This window comes from Salvelinus sp. IW2-2015, linkage group LG11 (genome assembly GCF_002910315.2).
Source record: "Salvelinus sp. IW2-2015 linkage group LG11, ASM291031v2, whole genome shotgun sequence".
Classification (NCBI taxonomy): Eukaryota; Metazoa; Chordata; class Actinopteri; order Salmoniformes; family Salmonidae; genus Salvelinus; species Salvelinus sp. IW2-2015.
Window position 1 is genome coordinate 36040430 of NC_036851.1, and position 22033 is coordinate 36062462.

The following is a 22033-nucleotide window of genomic DNA, read 5'->3' on the forward strand; positions in this document are numbered from 1 at the left end:
TCGTTCTTCCCCTGAACAAGGCAGTTAACCCACTGTTCCTAGGCGGTCATTGAAAATAAGAATTTGTTCTTAACTGACTTGCCTAGTTTTGCCTTAACTGACTTGCCACAGGTCCCGTGTGGCTCAGTTGGTAGAGCATGGCGCTTGCAACGCCAGGGTTGTGGGTTCATTCCCCACGGGGGGACCAGGATGAATATGTATGAACTTTCCAATTTGTAAGTCGCTCTGGATAAGAGCGTCTGCTAAATGACTTAAATGTAAATGTAGTTAAATAAAGGTAAAAAAAAAAAAACTCAACTGTGGCGTGTCACCTAAAACTTTTACAGATGCACAATTGAGAACATCCTGTTGGGCTGTATCACCGCCTGGTACGGCAACTGCACTGCCACAACCGCAAGGCTCTCCAGAGGGTGGTGCAGTCTGCACAACGCATCACCGGGGGCAAACTACATGCCCTCCAGGACACCTACAGCACCCGATGTCACAGGAAGGCCAAAAAGATCATCAAGGACAACAACCACCCGAGCCACTGCCTGTTCACCCCGCTACCATCCAGAAGGCGAGGTCAGTACAGGTGCATCAAAGCTGGGACAGAGAGACTGAAAAACAGCTTCCGTCTCAAGGCCATCACTAACACAGAGAGGCTGCTGCCTACATACAGACTTGAAATCATTGGCCACTTCAAGAAATGGATCACTAGTCACTTTAATAATGGCACTTTAATAATGTTAACATATCTTGCATTACTCATCTCATATGTATATACTGCATTTTATACCACCTATTACATCTTGCCTATACTTCTGTCATTGCTCATCCATATATTTATATATTCTTATTCCATTCCTTACTTAGATTTGTGTGTATTAGGTAGTTGTTGTGGAATTGTTAGATATTGCTGCACTGACGGAACTAGAAGCACAAGCATTTCGCTACACTCGCAATAACATCCGCTAACCATGTGTATGTGACCAATAAAATTTGATTTGGTTCACCACCCCGTTCACGAAAATGGTTAGCTCCTACAGACAGTGGGTCACGTGGGCTGCTATATAAAACAGGCAGACATGCATGAGGCATTCAGTTACTGTTCGATCAAACGTTAGAATGGGCAAAACGAGGGAACTAAGTGACTTTGAGTGTGGTATGATCGTCGGGGCCAGGCGCGTTGGTTCCAGTACCTCAGAAAGGTCTGCCCTCTTGGGTTTCACGCACGACTGTGTATAGGGTTTACAGAGAATGGTGCGACAAACAAAACACATCCAGTCAGTGGCAGTYCTGCGGGCAAAACAGCTCGATGAGAGATGTCGAAGGAGAATGGCAGGAATTGTGCAAGCTAACAGGTGGGCCACAAACAGGCAAATAACAGCGCAGTACAACAGTGGTTTGCAGAATGGCATCTCAGAATATACAAATCATCGGTCCTTGTCATGGATTGCAGCAGACGACCACACAGGGTTCCCCTCCTGTCAGCTAAAAACAAGAAGCGGCTCCAGTGGGCACTCAAACACCAATACTGGACAATTGAGGAGTGGAAAAACATTTTCTGGTCTGTCAAATCCTGGTTTTGAAAATCCTGGTTTCTGCGTCATGCTGATGACAGAGTCAGAATGGGGAATAAGCATGGTCCCATCCTACCTGGTGTCAACAGTACTGGCTGGTGGCGTAATGATGTGGGGAATGTTTACCAGGTGAATGTTAGGTCCCTTGAGAAATGGACAAACTTGTCCATGTCCCGAAGAATTCAGGCTGTTCTGGAGGCAAAGGGGGGTCCAACCCAGTACTAGATGGGTGCACCCAATAAACTGGCCACAGTGTATATACACACACACATGCACAATCCCTTCGTCAACTATGGATATTATCACAAATGTCATACTTAACAAAGTACTAGTAAAAAAAACAATGTCTGATTTTTAAACCTACACAAATCAAATATTACCATTCTTYATTAAAAAGGGTTTGATCAGATGTATATACAGAATAATTTAACCAACTGAGACCAAGAGCATGATCATCATATGCCTTTGTTTCCACTATGTTCGGTGACAGAAAGTAATCAATTTCGATKAAATACTGTGTCCTACATGACCAAAGTCCTGGTTAAAGCACAACTTCAAAGGTCCATCTTTTGTGCTGGACCTTTCTCACTCTCATTTCAGTGTGTTCTGGTCCAAACTATTTCCACATCAAGACTTTCCCAGAACCAGTGCTGCTACGTCTCCTTAATGCTACACACAGGAAGTAGTGTGTGTTTTGGAAGAACTTGCCCACAACGCTCTCCCAAGAAAAAGGCCTGTGGTGGATGATATATACTTTCCTAACCCACTCAGACCAAACAGTGTCACACAGTCTCTGTTACACAATGGAAAGTATTTGTATTGTTTAGATCAGGACCTTTAGGAGAGTGAGTGACTGGCTGGACCTGCTTGTCTCCAGGCCTGTAGGGATGGTGGGTGAGCGAGAGAGTGTCTCTGAGATTGTGGCCCCAGGCTGGTATCTCCATGTCCCCCAGAGGTCTGTCCTGCTCAGACTGCTTGGCCAGGAGGGCCTTTTTCTGGGCCTTGGTAATAGGGAGATCCTCTGAGGGCGTGGTGAGGATAGACAGTCTGAGGAAGGAGACAATAACTGGTGATGTTTGGAGAGCATGGATTTTTCACTTATTTTTTTGGTAAAATAAACAGTGGATGCTCGGGAGGACCATCCTCCTCAGTGAATTTAATAAAATGTTTAGAGCTCTTGCAGTATGAACTGACATATTGTCCATCCAATCAAAGGATCAGAGAATGAATCTAGTACTGAAAGCATAATGTAGCATAATGTAGGCTACAGCGAGCTAGCACTGCAGTGCTTAAACTGTGGTGAGGAGTTGACTCAGAGAGAAAGACAATAATTGAACAAATACATTCTTTCAAAAATTACAGAAAAGCAGTAGAATTGAGTTTCTTTCACTTACTTAGCAAATGCAGCTAATTTAGCCTACTCAAACAGAGAGGAATACTATTTATGTTAGCTAGCTGGCTAAGGCTATTCAACACTGACTCTTCCAAGGCAGGGTAAGCGTTCGGTTTTATTAATTTATTCGGGGCGGCAGGTAGTCGTGGTTAGAGCGTTGGGCCAGTAACTGAAAGGTTGCTGGATCAAATCCCCAAGCTAACAATTTAAAAATCTGTTGTTCTGCCCCTGAACAAGGCAGTTAAACCCACTGTTCCCTGGTAGGCTGTCATTGTAAATAAGAATTTGTTCTTAACTGACTTGCCTAGTTAAATATAAATCCCACCAGGGCCTAACTGTGTAACTGCTAAACTGATTGTACACATTAACTGTGGGTTTAGCGCTAGTTTGTTGACAAATATGTAGGTTGTGTAGCAGTTATGGTATGAAGGTTTGGCTTGGAGAGGTTATTGGTCAGACAGCTGTTGTGTTGTGCAATGAAGTCCACAAGCGAAGGAGAGAGGATGCGAGAAGGAATTATACAACGAGCAAAGTGATGAGCTGGGTGAATGGAATATGAATATGCTGTAATATAAATATATTAGTATATCATTGTATTTACAGAGAGACACAACTAGCGATCTCTATCAATTGACCTACCTAGCTAGGCTTCCCATGATATATTACTTGTTTTTGTTGCTTTGAGATGTTTTTGTTATGAAAAAATGCTATAGAAGTTTAACAAAGTAACTATTTACCTGTCGCAGTGTACCAGGAGTGACGCTCACAATGTACACCATCCACAGAGGAACTATGAGTGTGGAGGAGAGGGTGAACCACCAGCCAATGGCGTAACCCCACCAAGTATACTCAAATGTGTTGTTGAACTTTAGCGGGGTAAACCTAATCAAGGAGAAGACAAACATAGCCTAGAACAAAAATATACGGAGGGAGGTTTTAAAAAAAACACAATGTATTTTCAGAGAGCATTGTACTAATTATAATATAGTAGAGTAACAGTGAGGCTTGAGCGAGGACAGAGAGAACAAGGTTACCGTTTCAGTACTTTTAGGTCAGTTTTATGATGAAACATTTATATTGAACGTAAAGAAAGGATTCTCTACTTTACATAGGTTACACAGACATCCATTTGATTTCTATTTCTATGTATTGTCAACTTATTAACTTTTGTTTGTCTGTAAATCACTTGTATTACTGTGACATCAACGTCATGTTTACTACAGATATAGGATCTTAATTTGATCAACCTGTTGCAGGAGAACTTTCCTGCAATGCAAGAAATACAAAACTTGTAGTGTATTTAAGGTTTACAAAAAGGCTTCTGAAGCTGTTTAATTTCCACTTTGACATTTCCGACTTGATTTTCTCTTACGAAAAATATATCAACCTCTACAAAAATGGCCATTAATTATAATCCACATAATGATTACACATATAATGTTGCTGCACGATTATTCCTCTGCTGTAGCAAACTTGTTCAAATGAAGATCCTACATCTGTATAACAATAGTCTGAAAAATAACTAATGAATTTGCTGTTGAGGATAGTGTGTTAAGTAATACTTACAGTGCAGATGACTGGAGTGATATACTTCAAACAGTACTTAATGAGGGGTAATGGTCGATAACCGATCATGTCCTCTATATTATCGTACAGACGATCTGCACCTGTGAAGTAAACATAAGAGGCTCAATCACAGCAGTCAAGGAAAGGGTTTGGTCAGTTGGTCAGTCAAGTACCCTCCAGGTAAACCTTTTCAAACCACCAAGTGACAAACAGGTTCAAGCAATTGCAGATTGGGAAACCCGGACGACAGGTTCACTTTTTTGATACTGTTTTAGACAGGTGTCGTTTCTCATCGATGTCCAAAATGCGAATGTCTGCAAGAGGAAAAGCTTGGATAACGCCATTAACACCGCTAAGAGAAACCTCCTGAGGGAACCTGATCTGTGAATGATCATTTTTTTACATTTTAAATGTAACCTTTATTTAACTAGGCAAGTCAGTTAAGAACAAATTCTTATTTACAATGATGGCCCACCCCGGCCAAGCCCGGACGATGCTGGGCCAATTGTGCGCTGCCCTATGGGACTCCCAATCACGGCCGTTTGTGATACAGCCTGGAATCGAACCAGGGTCTGTAATGACTCCTCTTGCACTGAGATGCTGTGCCACTATCTGTGAYTGATGGAATGGGGCCATGCAGGGTCTTTTAACATGATGTTTTCATAAGAACTACAAGGATAGCGGTAACACTTTACAATAACTTACATGGAAATGCCTTCATAAATATTTGTGTATATATATATATATATAAATGTTTATAAATGGTTTATAAAGTAATATAAAGGCACGACACTAAAGGTGTCCGCATGCTTCCTATCCGAAACAGTTCAGAACAGTTTGTGCATATTACGATGACATTGTGACGTTTTTGTTCATTTTGGTCTTCGGCAAAGGTTTTCGGCTGTTCATGCACACAAATTTTTATCTCAAGGCTAGCCGAAGTCTACGCCCCTTTGCCAGTGATTGGTCAACAGTAGTGATTCTTCAAGTGTTTGTTGTCATTCAACGAGAGACTAATCGTTTATGCAAATGTTTGCACTTGACAAACACTGCACTAAACATCTTAGTTGGATGTAAAATTGCGCTATTAAGACCTCCTCTGCAAAAACGTCAAAATGAATGATAGATTTCTTAAGCTATCTTAGATTAATTAGGGCTATGTTGATGAAGTGTATACTGGCTACGGCGATGGACAAACAGAACTATTGCTGCTTTATCGTTTTTCATCAAGCAAAGGCGTTTTAAGTATTAGTATACGAGCACACTCGCTCAGTCGAACCGAAGCATGCCTTAAGAGCTACGGAAGCAGGCAGGACTAACTCACCATAAACCCTGCTGACAAACACTGACTGTAGTACAGCGAAGAGAAGAAGAGTCATCCCACTGCAGGCATAGTAATCAAACAGCTGGAAGATATACAGGCCTCCCTGCAAACAGAGGAGCGTGTGGAGAGAAATAATTTATAAAGTACATTCTTATTGAGAACAAGACTCTATAATCTACCTCAAGAGTGTACAAAAAAACCCTCAGACAATGATCTTAGGTGTGTAGTGGCCCAAGTACTTATGGAATAAGTAGAATCTGCCAACAATTCTGCAGAACGAGTTATGTCCCCCAAAGTGTGGTATGCTGAAACACAGGGATATGTTGAAACACTTGGGAGGTAGATTATCAATCAAATACCTGGTTACTGTCATGATTGATCTAATAACGATGCCTTTGAAATTCCTTATATAATAATGACTCCAGATGACCTCTCACCTCTGTGACCATGACCAGGCCGATGAAGAAGCTGCCCACACTGATGAGAATTTTACGCCGATGACCAACCAGGAAGAAGGAGGGATACATGTCTGAGAGCTGTCATCAGAGCCTCCAGACCTACGAACTGAAGCAGAGATGATCAAATCAAACTTTATTTGTCACATGCGTCGAATACAACAAGTCGAGACCATACTGTGACATGCTTACTTACAAGCCCTTAACTAGCATTGCAGTTCAAGAAGAGTTAAGAAAATATTTACCAAATAAACAAAATAAAAAATAATAAAAATAGCACAATAAAATAAAAATAACAAGGCTATATACAGGGGGTACTGTTACCGAGTCAGTGTGCGGGGGTACAGGTTAGTTGAGGTAATTTTGTACATGTAGGTAGGTGTAACAGCTGTTGGAAGGAGAGGACCAAGGTGCAGAGTGGTACGTGTCCATATTTATTTAATGAACACTGAAATAACAAAGAGAACGACCGAAACAGTTCTGGCTGGTGCAGACACACAACAGAAAAACAACTACCCACAAACACAGGTGGGAACAGGCTACCTAAGTATGGTTCTCAATCAGAGACAACTGCCTCTGAGGACCACACCCGGCCAAACACATAGAAAAGGACAACAGAACAAAACATAGAATGCCCACCCCAACTCACGCCCTGACCAAACCAAAATAGACATAAAAAAGGAACTAAGGTCAGGGCGTGACAGTAGGGGTGAAGTGACAATGCATAGATAATAAACAGCAAGTAGCAGCAGTGTACAAAACAAATGGGTGGGTGGGGGGTGGGTGGGTCAATGTAAATAGTGGTGGTCATTTGATTAATTGTTCAGCAGGCTTATGGCTTGGGGGTAGACGCTGTTAAGGATGGGGGTTCTTAGGGGAAATGATCTTATTTGAAATACTAGCTACTTCTTCACAGCATCACGTCCATTGAGTTTAGTGATGATTGTAGGTCAATGTAATTATCCTTTATTAGGCAAATAATTTAATAGGCCTTCTAACCTACCTCACTATCTAACCCCAGTAGGATGATCATGATGAAGAAAAAAATGGCCCAGAGTTGGGGTACTGGCATCATGGCCACAGCACGAGGGTAGGCGATGAACGCCAGGCCAGGACCCGTATGCAGTAACACAGGTAAACTCATTACTATACTTTCAGGGGCAGGGCAGAGGGAATAGTTAGCTCCTTGAAAGGCAGACACCTGTCTTGTAACAAAGCATAACTTTAAAAGGTTTGTTTATTTGTGCATTTGTTTATGAAATACTTAATTAAATCATWAAAATCTCACTGCTGCTTTTCTACAACACTTACCTGATTCGGCCACGGTTGCGATGTCTGTTCCCTGTTCATAAGCCATGAAGCCCAGTACAGAGAAGATAGAAAAACCAGCCACGAAGCTGGTTCCGCTGTTCAAAAGGCACAGGTACACAGTCCCTAAAAAAGAGATTCACTTCCCTGTTAGTCAAAACACAAAGGAATCCAAATGACCTACAATATGCAGATCAACTTTCCAGATAGCCTCCCATTTCTGCAACCCATTTCTGCAACCCAACTTCCAAAGAATTATATGCACAGGGAATGCTTTTGCAGGCAAGGGAAAACATTCTGCCTGCACATATTATCTAGCTAGTCTCATTTATCGCTCCCGAGTGGCGCACCGTTCTAAGGCACTGCATCTCAGTGCAAGAGTCTACAGTCCCTGGTTCGACTCCAGGCTGTATCACATCCAGTCGTGATTGGGAGTCCCATAGGGCGGCGCACAATTGGCCCAGCGTCGTCTGGGTTTGGCCGGGGTCGCCCGTAAATATGAATTTGTTCTTAACTGACTTGCCTAGTTAAATAAAGGTTAATCAAAATAAATAAATTTATGTCAGTGTACTTCATTCTTCCACTCACTTGTAACAGTTGTTGTCATACTTGTTATAGCTGCCAAGGGCGGTCAGACAGTCGATGCAGATAGCATAGGAGTAGAAGATTTGTGTTCCAACATCCATCCACACCTGTGAGACATACCAGAGAGAGACACAATAGTATTCAGAGTTTCACAGTTCCGATCCAGTACTCTCATCCCAGGGTATCAGAGGCCAATTCAAAATGGTGCCTATTTTGAGCTCGTAGCTATAATAAGTCAACAGGAAATGTATTTCCTTTGAAATTCGGTCCTCTTATTTTTCATAAGGCATTGCTATTGTAACAAATCTCACATTCTTAAGAACGCAAACTGTTCTCCCAAGGGAGTAAACTTTCTTGGGCCAGTGGTCATGCCAACCAGGGTTCAAACACAGGCAGAGACATTACTTTTTATCCCCCATGAATCGCTACAGTATGTAATTAAGTTTTTGCTACACCTGAACACAAATTATACAATGAAGTGTGTTCCTACCTGTGGGTCAGCGAGGCAGGCTGGGTCTGGGTAGAGGTAGAACTTGATACCATCTATGGCCCCTGGCAGTGTGAGTCCACGAACTAGCAACACCAACAGCATCACATAGGGGAAGGTGGCAGTGAAATAGACCACCTGAGGGGAGACCAGACAAGCATTACTTTCACTCAGTCTATGGCTCATCCTAACAACTTTACACTATTCATGGTGTCATCAGGCTGAATGGCAGAGATGCCACCTTACCTTTCCAGCTGACTTCACTCCTTTCCAGACACAGAAGTAACAGATAATCCAGGACAGTAGAAGACACAGAGCTAGGTCCCAGCGAATATTTCCAAGCTTGTAGACACTGTCTGTGAGATTCAAAACTCTTCTCCTGCAAATGATATTTTCAGTTCCAATCYCACCACTTGCTGTTCATCATTCTCTCAGCATCTCCTAAGGCACATAGCCATTGTGCCCATCTGGTGGTTAATAAGGACTTGATTCATTAGAATGGTTTTGTATACTCACTCCCAGAACTCTCTCACTGGCGATGTTGCGTTTCCTGTTATTGTCCAGTTTAGATATCCTACTACTCTTCTGTCAAACTCCACGCATGTTTCTGGTTAGGCGGAAATTACACATTAACAAGCATGTCTCAGAACTCTGAATCTTTCCTGGATAAGGAGACATTTAAATAAAAAAATTATCAGCTCACTTGCCAAAAACGGAATAACTCAGTCTGAAGTAGTGTCCATAAATGTAAGATGCTGTAACGTTTGTCGTCGGAATGAGACCAAAGCGCAGCGTGGAAAGTGTTCATGATTTAATGTGCACAAAAACACTCAAACAAAAATGACAAAAGGAAAAACAGAAAGCGCACAGTTCTGTCAGGGAAACAACCTAAACAGAAAACAACACCCCACAAAACCCAAATGGAAAATGACAACTTATATATGATCCCCAATCAGAGACAACGGATAGCAGCTGCCTCTGATTGGAACCACACTCGCATAAAAACAAAAGAAATAGGAAACATAAGATTTTCCCACCCGAGTCACACCCTGACCTAACCAAACATAGAGAATAAAATAAGGATCTCAAGGTCACGGGCGTGGCAGATGCTATCTTTAATTTGAGCTTAATGGCAACAGTGCGTCTCCATCAACATGTCTACACACTGAAGTTAACCTGTCCCAGATCTGTCTGTGCTCTTGGCAATGCCAACTCCATTGCAGTCCTTGTCAATGAGTGACAAGCAGTTGGCATTATAGCACAAGCAGACTGGCACTCAGGCTACATGAAATACAGTGGGGAGAACAAGTATTTGATTACACTGCGATTTTGCAGTTTTCCTACTTACAAAGCATGTAGAGGTCTGTAATTTTTATCATAGTACACTTCAACTGTGAGAGACGGAATCTAAAACCAGAAAATCACATTGTATGATTTTTAAGTAATTAATTTGCATTTTATTGCATGACATAAGTATTTGATCACCTACCAACCAGTAAGAATTCTGGCTCTCACAGACCTGTTAGTTTCTTTTCTTAAGAAGCCTCCTGTTCTCCACTAATTACCTGTATTAACTGCACCTGTTTGAAGTCGTTACCTGAATAAAAGACACCTGTCTACACACTCAATCAAACAAACAGACTCCAACCTCTCCACAATGGCCAAGACCAGAGTGCTTTGTAAGACATCAGGGATAAAATTGTAGACCTGCACAAGGCTGGGATGGGCTACAGGACAATAGGCAAGCAGCTTGGTGAGAAGGCAATAACTGTTGGCACAAATATTAGAAAATGAAGAAGTTCAAGATGACGGTCAATCACCCTCGTCTGGGGCTCCATGCAAGATCTCACCTCGTGGGGCATCAATGATCATGAGGAAGGTGAGGGATCAGCCCAGAACTACACGGCAGGACCTGGTCAATGACCTGAAGAGAGCTGGGACCACAGTCTCAAAGAAAACCATTAGTAACACACTACGCCGTCATGGATTAAAATCCTGCAGCGCACGCAAGGTCCCCCTGCTCAAGCCAGCGCATGTCCAGGCCCGTCTGAAGTTTGCCAATGACCATCTGGATGATCCAGAGGAGGAATGGGAGAAGGTCATGTGGTCTGATGAGACAAAAATAGAGCTTTTTGGTCTAAACTCCACTCGCCGTGTTTGGAGGAAGAAGAAGGATGACTGCAACCCAAGAACACCATCCCAACCGTGAAGCATGGAGGTGGAAACATCATTCTTTGGGGATGCTTTTCTGCAAAGGGGACAGGACGACTGCACCGTATTGAGGGGAGGATGGATGGGCCATGTATCGCGAGATCTTGGCCAACAACCTCCTTCCCTCAGTAAGAGCATTGAAGATGGGTCGTTGCTGGTCTCCAGCATGACAACGACCCGAAACACACAGTCAGGGCAACTAAGGAGTGGCTCCGAACCAGACCTGAACCCAATAGAAAATCTTTAGAGTGAGCTAAAAGTCCGTATTGCCAAGCGACAGCCCGAAACCTGAAGGATCTGGAGAAGGTCTGTATGGAGGAGTGGGCCAAAATCCCTGCTGCAGTGGTGCAAACCTGGTCAAGAACTACAGGAAACGTATGATCTCTGTATTGCAAACAAAGGTTTCTGTACCAAATATTAAGTTCTGCTTTTCTGATGTATCAAATACTTATGTCATGCAATACAATCGGCAGTGTATCAAATACTTGTTCTCCCCACTGTATGACCTGCTACACACACTATCGTTCAAAAAGTGTCACTTAAAAATGTCCTTGTTTTTGAAAGAAAAGCAAAAAAAATTGTCCATTAAAATAACATTGATCAGAAGTACAGTGTAGACATTGTTAATGTTGTAAATGAATATTGTAGCTGGAAATGGCAGATTTTTTAATGGAATATCTACATAGGCGTACAGAGGCAGCAACCATCACTCTTGTGTTCCAATGACACGTTGTGTTAGCTAATCCAAGTTTATCATTTTAAAAGGCTAATTGATCAAACCCTTTTGCAATTATGTTAGCACAGCTGAAAACTGTTGTGCTCGTTAAAGGATCAATAAAAACTGGCCTTCTTTAGACTAGTTGAGTATCTGGAGCATCAGCATTTCTGGGTTCGATTACAGGACGAAAATGGCCAGAAACAAATAACTTTCTTCTGAAACTCGTCAGTCTATTCTTGTTCTGAGAATTGAAGGCTATTCCATGYGAGAAATTGACAAGAAACTGAAAATCTGGTACAACGCTGTGTACTACTCCCTTCACAGAACAGCGCAAACTGGCTCTAACCCGAATAGAAAGAGTGGGAGGCTCCGGTGCACAACTGAGCAAGAGGACAAGTACATTAGTGTCTAGTTTGAGAAACAGACACCTCACAAGTCCTCAACTGGCAGTTTCATTAAATAGTACCCACAAAACACCAGTCTCAACAACCCACCAATCCTGAAGAAGTTAAATATCCAAATTTAAAGCCAATGCAATAGCAAATTTTACAAATGATGGGCATTCATAAAATTCCATTGCTGTCCAACATGGTAGGCTACACCCCAGTAAGCTGACTTATTTTGGACATCTTATTTTTGTTGTGTTTTACAAAACTGTAGGTTTACCATATACACTATATATACACAAAGGTATGTGGACACCCATTCAAATGAGTGAATTCGGCTATTTCAGCCACATCTGTTGCTGACAGGTGTATAAAATATGAGCACTTAGCCATGCAATCTCCATAGGAAAAACCTTGCAGTAGAATGGCTTTACTGAAGAGATCAGTGAATTTCAACGTGGCACCGTCATAGGATACCACCTTTCCAACAAGTCAATTCGTCAAACGTTCCCTTTGCTGTGGGAATTGTGATCGATTCAATGCAATATTATCCACTTTCAATGCAACATAGTATGCAAAATGAACTATACAAGAGATTTTGTTGTAGGCAGAAAGCATCGGAGTAGGATTCTATTGCACGACTCAGCCCATACTATACACAGACCGGTGCAGCATAACCAATCAGAGCTGCAGTAGGCCTATATGCAAATAGACCATTGCCATATATGGATCTGTGCCATTCACTTTGAACTGGACTGTGTTTACAGCGTGAGTGGTTCTGAGTAGATGCACTTGTTTTGAGATCAAAGCGAGAGCTGCATGTAGCCACCTGTGCACATTTGTTCATATCCTTTGCTAGTTAGTCAGTTATTAGTCTAGTTATCTTGTTATGGCTGCAGGGGGCGTATTGAAAAACTGGAAAATATGTGCAAATTTTCAAACGGCCTCTTAATCAATTTTTGCTCTTACAATATGCATATTGTTATTACTATTGGATAGAAAACAGTCTBTAGTTTCTAAAACCGTTTTAATTATTTCTCTAAGTGGAACAGAACTATTTTTACAGTCCATTTCCTATCCGGAAGTGAGATTTCCAAAATCGATGTCGCTCTTCGAGCCCTTGTCTATAAAAGGGCATGTCACTTAGGACTGTAGAAACACGTCATACGCCTTCCTCTGGGTGTCATGCGGAAGTGAGAGTTGAAATCAGTTGATTATCTCATCCTGTATTTGAACACAGCCTTTTTGAGTGAGTATTGCGCAGTTTATTTTTCTTTCTGGGCGCGAAGTAGCACCTGGACTCGGCTCCTGGAAAACACTCTGTAAAGGTGAATATKATCTCTGGMTTAGATTTTATTTGATACATGTCACAATATCATCCTAAAGTATGTTATTTCAATATASTTTAATTATATTATTGAAATGTTTTCTGGACTTTAGACGTGATGYGACGCAATATTTTTTTCAAAATGGAGAGGTTAGCGTCGCACTGCCAGTGTGCTTGCTAATTCAAGAGGGAAATTGTTCGTTCTGGATCGAAATAAAGACATTTCTGAACAAAGGACCCCTTGGAGAACATTCTGATGGAAGATCAACAAAGATAAGGACCCAATTTGGGATGCTTTTTCATATATCTGTCGAACTGTGCTATGCTACCGTTTGACTAGAATCAATGCTGCTAGCTAGTGTGCTAGCTATTGTAGTAAGCTAATATGACGATATATTGTGTTTTCGCTGTAAAACACTACAAAAATCGGAAATATTGGCTCCATTCACAAGATCTTTCTCTTTCATTAGCTATCCACCATATATTTCTCTGAAATGTTTTATGATGTGTAATTAGTAGTTGACGTTGGTGTCTGTATTTTCTCTGGCTACTCCCGTGCGATTTCTGACTGTAGCTATGATGGTAGCAGTAATGTAAAACTGATTTATAGCTAAAATATGCACATTTTTTGAACAAAACATAGATTTATTGTGTAACATGTTATAGGACTGTCATCTGAGGTAGTTTTTTCTAGGTTATTTAGGTTGGTTCTAGGTTAGTTAGGTTGGCTTGTGCATGCTACTTGCATCCTACTTGTGCTGTGAAAAATGTCTGTCCTCCTTTTTTTTCACTTTTGTATTTGGTGGTGAGCTAACATAAATATATGTGGTGTTTTCTCTGTAAAACATTAAAAAAATCGGACATGTTGGCTGGATTGACAAGATGTTTATCTTTCAAATGCTGTGTTGGACTTGTTAATGTGTGAAAGTTAAATATTTAAAAAAAATAGATTTTGAATTTCGCGCCCTGCATTTGAGCTGGATGTTGTCATAGGTGTACCGGTGTCGGGCTGCAGCCATAACAGGTTTTAAAGATCATTTATAGTCACTAATGGGGGAGTAATTTCTTCCTACAAAACATGTACATTTCTAGACATCTTTGAAAAGGGAGTTGGAAAATTGTTTTTTTTGTCTTAAAGGGGCAGTGTTACGGTCTTAAATAAGCTAAGTAGCCAATAGGCAGAAGGTATCATCATTTGTCTGATTCTTTATAATAATGGTATGGGAATAATAATGTATTTTATTTTGCAAAGTGTTATTTTTTTTGCATCAAACAACAACATTTTCAGTAATTTCCTTGTCACTTTCTTGTCTGAAGGACAAGTGGATGAACAGGTTAATGTCAAACTGTGCAAAAGTCTCATGGAGTYTCAGTAGTCCTATATTGAACACCACACATTGGCTTCTACTGTAGGCTGAATGATAGAACAGATATTTCCATGTTAAAATGTTATGGGATGCATTTTCTCCATTGTTTTTGATGATATGCCACTCTGGTAGGCCTACATTATGATCAAATAGCCACAGTAGCCTAATTGATCACTGTCTGTAACTTAAAGCGGATACAGCCTCAGTGTTCACAGTAAACGCAAGCTGGAAGGTGCACAGAATTTTCACAATGTTCAAGTTTGCAGACAGCAGACTTGAAATTTGCTCAGTGACTAAWTTTTTTTKAGTCTTGCACATGTGTCTCTCCTCAATTGGAAAGCCTGCTCACTGATGTCAATACCAAAGCTGATCAAGCTGATGATTGAATTGGAATGATGTGAATAAAAGTAATAATGATGATAGTGAGAGGCCAGTATACTCTAACAATTTAATCATAGGCTATTGTCACTTTGTGTCTTTAAACTCACAATGTTTCCATTTCTATAGTCATGTGACAAAGTATTTTATATTTGAAACGTCCAAATGTCGGCCTTTTGCCAGATAATTTTTTTCAGCATGAAATGTTCTATTTTCATAACTGATCAAAATTCGGTATGCTATACTGCCCTACCAAGCAAAAAGGCAGTAACTGCTCATTTGGTTGAAAATAAGTTAGTCATTTTTGCTACAATAAATACATGCTCATGTATACATTGAGTGTGCGAGGGGGTCTTTGCGCTGCGTAGTACCTTCCACAAAAAGYTTCCTCGACAAAAAGACAAAATTCCGAAAAATTGTGGTGTCGTTCAAGTAAATCTTCCAAGTTGGAAAATCGTATTTACATGAATTCTGACAGTATGTGAACCCACCATACAACATGAATGCATTAAAGTGTTTTTGAAGCAGAACCACTCTTTAACTAATGAGATTGTAGCTAGATGGCTAAGCTAGCTAGCCTTTCTAATAATACATTTAGCTAAGTATCAAACCAAAGACTACAGTGCATTCAGAAAGCATTCAGACCCCTTGACTTTTTCCACATTTTGTTACGTTACAGCCTTATTAAAACATTGATTAAATTGTTTTGTGTTTTTCCACAATCTATACACAATTCCCCATAATGACAAAAACAGCATTTATAATATATATATATTTTCAGGTCTCTCAAGAGATGTTTGATAAGGTTCAAGTCCGGGCTCTGGCTGGGCCACTCAAGGACATTCCGAGACTTGTCCCGAAGCCACTCCTGCGTTGTCTTAGCTGTGTGCTTAGGGTCGTTGTCCTGTTGGGCCGTAAACCTCTGGAGCAGGTTTTCATCAAGGATCTCGCTGTAAATTGCTCCGTTCATCTTTCCTTTGATCCTGACGTATCCCAGTCGCTGCCGCTGAAAAACATCCCCACAGCATGATGCTGCCACCACGATGCTTCACCATAGGGATGGTGACGTGACGCTTGGCATTCAGGCCAAAGAGTTCAATCTTGGTTTCATCAAACCAGAGAATCTTGTTTCTGAGAGTCCTTTAGATGCCTTTTGGCAAACTCCAAGTGAGCTGTCTTGTACCTTGTATCTTCCCTCTGGCCATTCTACCAAAAATGGCTGATTGATGGAATGCTGCAGAGATGGTTGTCCTTCTGGAAGGTTCTCTCATTTCCACAGAGGAACTCTGGAGCTCTGTCAGAGTGACCATCGGGTTCTGGGTCACCTCCCTGACCATGGCCCTTCTCCCTTGATTGCTCAGTTTGGCCAGGCAGCCAGCTCTAGGAAGTCTTGGTGGTTCCAAACTTCTTCTATTTAAGAATGATGGATGCCACTGTGTTCTTGGGGATGTTCAATGCTGCAGAATTTTGTTGGTACCCTTCCCCAGATCTGTGCCTCGACACAATGCTGTCTCGGAGCTCTATGGACAATTTCTTCGATCTCATAGCTTTGTTTTTGCTCTGACATGTACTGTCAACTGTGGGGCCTTATATAGACAAGTGTGTGCCTTTCGAAATCATGTCCAATCAATTGAATTGACCACATGTGGACCAATCAAGTTGTAGAAACATCAAGGATGATCAATGGAAACAGGATGCACCTTAGCTCAATTTCGAGTTTCATAGCAAAGAGTCTGAATGCTTATGTAAATTAGGTCTTTTTTTTATTATACATTTACAAAAAAATCTAAACCTGTTTTCGCTTTGTCATTATGGGGTATGATGTGTAGATTGACGAGGAAAATATTTATTTAATCCATTTTAGAATAAAKCTGTAACGTAACAAAATGTGGAAAAAGTCGAAGGATCTGTATACTTTTGGAATGCACTGTATATGGGTCAAACTTCTCCATTTCCATATTATTTATGAATCTATGAGCCTTTTGACAGACCCGTGGGTCAAACTAAGTAACATAATAAAACAATCCCCATCAAAATATGACACTTTAAGGTAGACATATCTGTTTTTTGCATGGGCTGCATCTCAAGCCACTGCATCCGCCTCTGTCTGCCTTCCGCATCTGCAGTGGAAATGGCCGAGCTACAGCGATGTTTGTCAGACCATGAGACATCCCAAAAATCGGTCTTCTCACAAAAACTGCTCCATACTCCACATTATTTATGAAGGTTGTAAATGGGTTTGTTTTACCATATTTTGGTGGAAGAGTTGAAAGGTCTGTGATGAAACGTCACAACCTGTTAACTTTGGTATCGTCATTCTGGTTATTCAAGTTTCCCACTTGGAACTCCTTCTTGGAAGGCCGTTCTAGTGTTTTTTCCCCCCAACTCGGGAACTCGGATCTCCATTTGAAGGCACCATTACTTTCAACAGTTTGCCTGTCAATCAATCACTGTAGGTGGGGTTGTTAGGGAAGGGGACAGGATGTTTGTGAGTCACAGTTGGTTGGGTTTCAGACTTATCAATCACTGTTGGTGGGATTTGCAGTGAAGGGGGATGTTTGTGAGAGGCTYTGTTGACAGGTAAAACAGTTCGAACTAGTAGGGTTTACTGAAACCAGGATGGCCACAATGGCAGTTGAGATTTAACCTGAACAACACCTGCATCAAAATATTTTGAGATATATATTTACGCTATGCAAACCAGGAAATTCAGACGGGACCAATTTGTAAACGTTTTAGCGCTATCCCAACAAACCAATAGCATTCTCAGGACATTAGCTAACATTCCAATTAGGTTCTAGCTAGAGTTAGAATGACAACAGCCCAAAAACATTATTTGAATGTTTCTAAGAAAATRTTTGAGATTAAATATCGGGGGAACGTTCTGACATTCACGAAAATGTAACAACTACCACAGAACATAAGTTTCTTATTTAAAAAAAAATGAATGACAGGTCGCCCTGAATGACAGGTCGCCACAGGAGGCTATGCTTGGTATTTAATCAAACAAAATGGGGAAAAATATTAGTGTTTTTAATTGCAAAGTATACAGGCACAAAAAGCACATCTTGTTGCATGCGCATATAGACAGCGTGAATCAAGGCTGGGTAGGCTGCGTTTCTGCTGTCCAAATTCATGAATGACCAACTGCGTTACCGCTAAAACCAGCTTTTGGTTGGTCTTAAATATCCCTACCAGTGCTACCTGAAATTAGCACTTTGGATCATGTTTTTAAGGATACACCTAAAAAATTACCATGCCTCTCATCTGAGCACAATCATGATAAATGTTAGACAGGTAAATTGATGAACCTGGCGTTTGGGCTGGAAAATACCACTGTGACAGTTTTTACATGACGAAATTGCAAACTAACGTGCGTTTGACACTAGTCAAAAATAGAGCCCTAAATGCATAAACAATTTAGTATTTAAGTTAGTCTCATCCCCGTGGTGCTTTGGATTAATTCCAGCGATAAACCTCCAAAAGGTCCCCATTTCGATTCCCCCTTGCGGCTATCAACAAAAAAGGTAAAACTATGTTTGCAGAATATTAATCTAATAAAATGTAATGAGATTACAATTTTTTTTGTGTATTTCTACATCAACTGTTGTACAACAAACTTCCTCAACAGAAAGATGGCAATATACATAAAAGAAACCTCAATGGACTCTTATTTGTATCATTATATGAACATAGGACTAACTTTCTAACAACATTGAGGGAATGGTTGTAAAATCTACATATAATATGTCGGGAACCTATAAAGAAGAGGTGTCAAACTCATTCCATGGAGGGCCTAGTGTCTGCAGGTTTTTGTTTTTTCCTTTCAATGAAGCCATAGCAAACCAGGTGTGGGGAGTTCCTTACTAATTAGTGACCTCTATTTATTCATTAAGTGGCAGCTGCCACTTCATTAAAGCCGTTAGATGCCGTTTTCATAGTATACTGTGTTTTTAAGGGTGACAGTTTTAGTACTCATCACTGCATTGTCTACCAGAAAGTTGGTTGGCCCTCTTCGATGTCAAGTTGGTTATTACATTACTAGGTTTTCATTTATAAAGCCCTTTTATAAAAAGTCCTACTGTACCTAACATCACCCAGACAGGGATGGCTAACTCTGTAAATTCCTTTGGTCTCTGAGTTAACTAAAAGCTGATTTACCTTTCTTGCTCCTTAATTGTGGAACAAGTTTCAACATGTCCTTAAATTTGATGTTCTGGTGCCTCGAGGGCAATTCAGAAATTCGATTGAGGACCTTATTACTGTTGAATGTGTTTGTTTATTATGACAGTATTTTTCTTTCTGCTTGCATTTTGTATTTATATTTTGTGTGAATTGTCTGTAATTCATGTAATTCAGGTATCATCTGTAAAAGAGACATTGGTCTCAGTATGACTCTGATAAAATAAAGGTTAAAAAAGTGGAAGTACAAGGGAGGAGCGAAAACCCGCCCTCCTTGGAATGAGTTTTACACCTGTGCTTTAAAGAATACATAAAAYGTATTTGAACATTCTTGCAACAGAAGGGCAATGTTTTGTGCACTCTGATAGAAACATTGTATGAATGTCAGCACAACAGGACAGATGTTGTGTTTCGGAAACCTCTCGTGTAATATCCCCACATGGTTCTCACAACCTAATAAAATGTTTTGGGAACTTTTAAGAACACAAATATGGTTGTGTTCTGTTAACATTCTTGCCACATCAGAGGAATGTTTCGTATACCCGAATACAAAAATGGTTTCATCATCAGCACAACTGGACACATTGTGTTATTAGAACCTTGGGGGAATGTTTTTACACCTTTCCCACAACTAAAGGACATGTTTTGGGAACATTCACAGAACCAGTTTTGGTTGGCTGGGTGGGCTTTTTAAATCCATTGTATTCTTCACAAAATGAAAACACTGTAAGAGTACATTTCCTCAGAAATTTGTCACCTGAACATGCAGAGCTGATGTGGTGGGTCAGTAACCCTGTGATCGTAATAATCTCAGAGGAACAATATACAAGTGTGTGGGTTGGCGGCCGGCTGCTATCTTATTTCATGACCTCAATAAAAGCACCACCACCTCTCTCAACACATCCATCTAGCTCACTTGATCTCCTGCTCGCTCTCACTTACTAACTCAAGTTGTATTGGAAGCAAACAGCGTAGTCCAAGGATTTGAGAAATCTTCAAACAGACACTTGACGGTTTACTGATCTGCTGCATGAGGTACAGTATGTGCTTTTACTTTGACATTTTGAAATGTGCAGTTTCTCATCAGTCAAACTGTCATCTGTGAGATAAATAGGATGGCAGTATTAAAGGCTTTATTTTAAAGATGTAATGATATCATCAGATTAACTAAACATTTTAAATTGGATGAACTCTAATAKGTGTTTGCTAAAATATGGAATTTCGGGTTATTGGCAGATGGCTGTTATATTTTTTTATTTGGTGGAAACAAGTATATTCATATTTTACCTAGAGTTCCCCTTGACTCCTTTCCAGTTTCAGTCACGATCCAATGAATGGACAAGTTAGTGGATTCTTTCAAATCTGCTATGACATACTGACTAACTATAGACCAGTTAAACAGGTAAAACAATCTCACTAATGGTTAGAACAATTCAACTTACTGTTTTGCTAGATCTGGTTTAATGCATAATTTTTCAGCCTCTGAAATAAATGTTTTAGTTGTAAACTGCTCCCTGACAAGTAAATGGACTAAAATAAAGTCAAAACTATTTTCCGAAAAGGCACACAGGGTAATATGTTAAGTTGCACTATAAGCTAAATAAACCTCGACGCACAGATCCCTTTAGCGGGATCATTTTCGTAAACATCCGCCTAAAATATTTAATTTCATGAAATCACAAGTGCAATATACCAAAACACAGCTTAGCTTGTTGTTAATCGACCTGTCGTGTCAGATTTTGAAAATATGCTTTACAGCGAAAGCAATCCAAGCGTTTGTGAGTTTATCGATCACTAGACAAAACATTACGAACAGCTAGCAGCAATGTAGATTGGTCACGAAAGTCAGAAAAGCAATCAAGTTAATCGCTTACCTTAGATGAAYTTCGGATGTTTGCACTCACGAGACTCCCAGTTACACAATAAATGTTCCTTTTGTTCGATAAAGATTATTTTTATATCCAAAAACCTCCATTTGGTTGGCGCGTTATGTTCAGAAATCCACAGGCTCGAGCGGTCATGAAGGGCAGACGAAAATTCCAAATAGTATCCGTAAAGTTCGTAGAAACATGTCAAACGTTTTTTATAATCAATCCTCAGGTTGTTTTTAACATAAATAATCAATAATATTTCAACCGGACGGTAAACTATTCAATACAAGAGATAAAGAAAATGTCGAGCTAATACTTTCGCGCGCAGGAACTAATCAAAGGACATCTGGCAGTCCACTGACGCGGTTTGATATATCTCGCTCATTTTTCAGAATAAAAGCTTGAAACTATGTCTAAAGACTGTTCACAACCTGTGGAAGCCACTGGGAAAGGAATCTGGTTGATATCCCTTTAAATGGAGGAAAGGCAGGCAATGGAACAGGGATTTTTCAAAATAAGAGGCACTTCCGGGTTGGATTTCCTCAGGTTTTCGCCTGCAAAGTCAGTTCTGTTATACCCACAGACAACATTTTGACAGTTTTGGAAACTTTAGTGTCTTCTATCCTAATCTGTCAATTATATGCATATTCTAGCATCTGGGCCTGAGAAATAGGCTGCTTACATTGGGAACGTTATTTTTCCAAACATAAAAATACTTCCCTCTAGCTTCAAGAGGTTTTAACAAAGCAAACTTAAGTTTACTCAATATTGCTTTTCAAATTCAAGTACATTGAAAGAAAAAAAAAACGTTGGGTTAGCGGAGAATTCCAGGTCAACATTTTCACAATTTTAAGTCCAGCCAACTTGGATATTTAAGCAACATATTTTATTTACAGTGTAGTAATCATGCTTT

The 22033-nt window shown here is 40.4% G+C and overlaps 1 protein-coding gene and 1 pseudogene across 1 annotated transcript in view; both read right to left on the minus strand.

Annotated features, from left to right (window-relative positions):
• LOC111970299 (haloacid dehalogenase-like hydrolase domain containing 3) overlaps positions 1-22033 on the minus strand; it is a 354076-nt gene that overhangs the window by 140581 nt on the left and 191462 nt on the right. The window lies entirely within an intron of this gene.
• Positions 2075-16272, minus strand: LOC111970705 (sodium- and chloride-dependent GABA transporter 2-like; annotated as a pseudogene).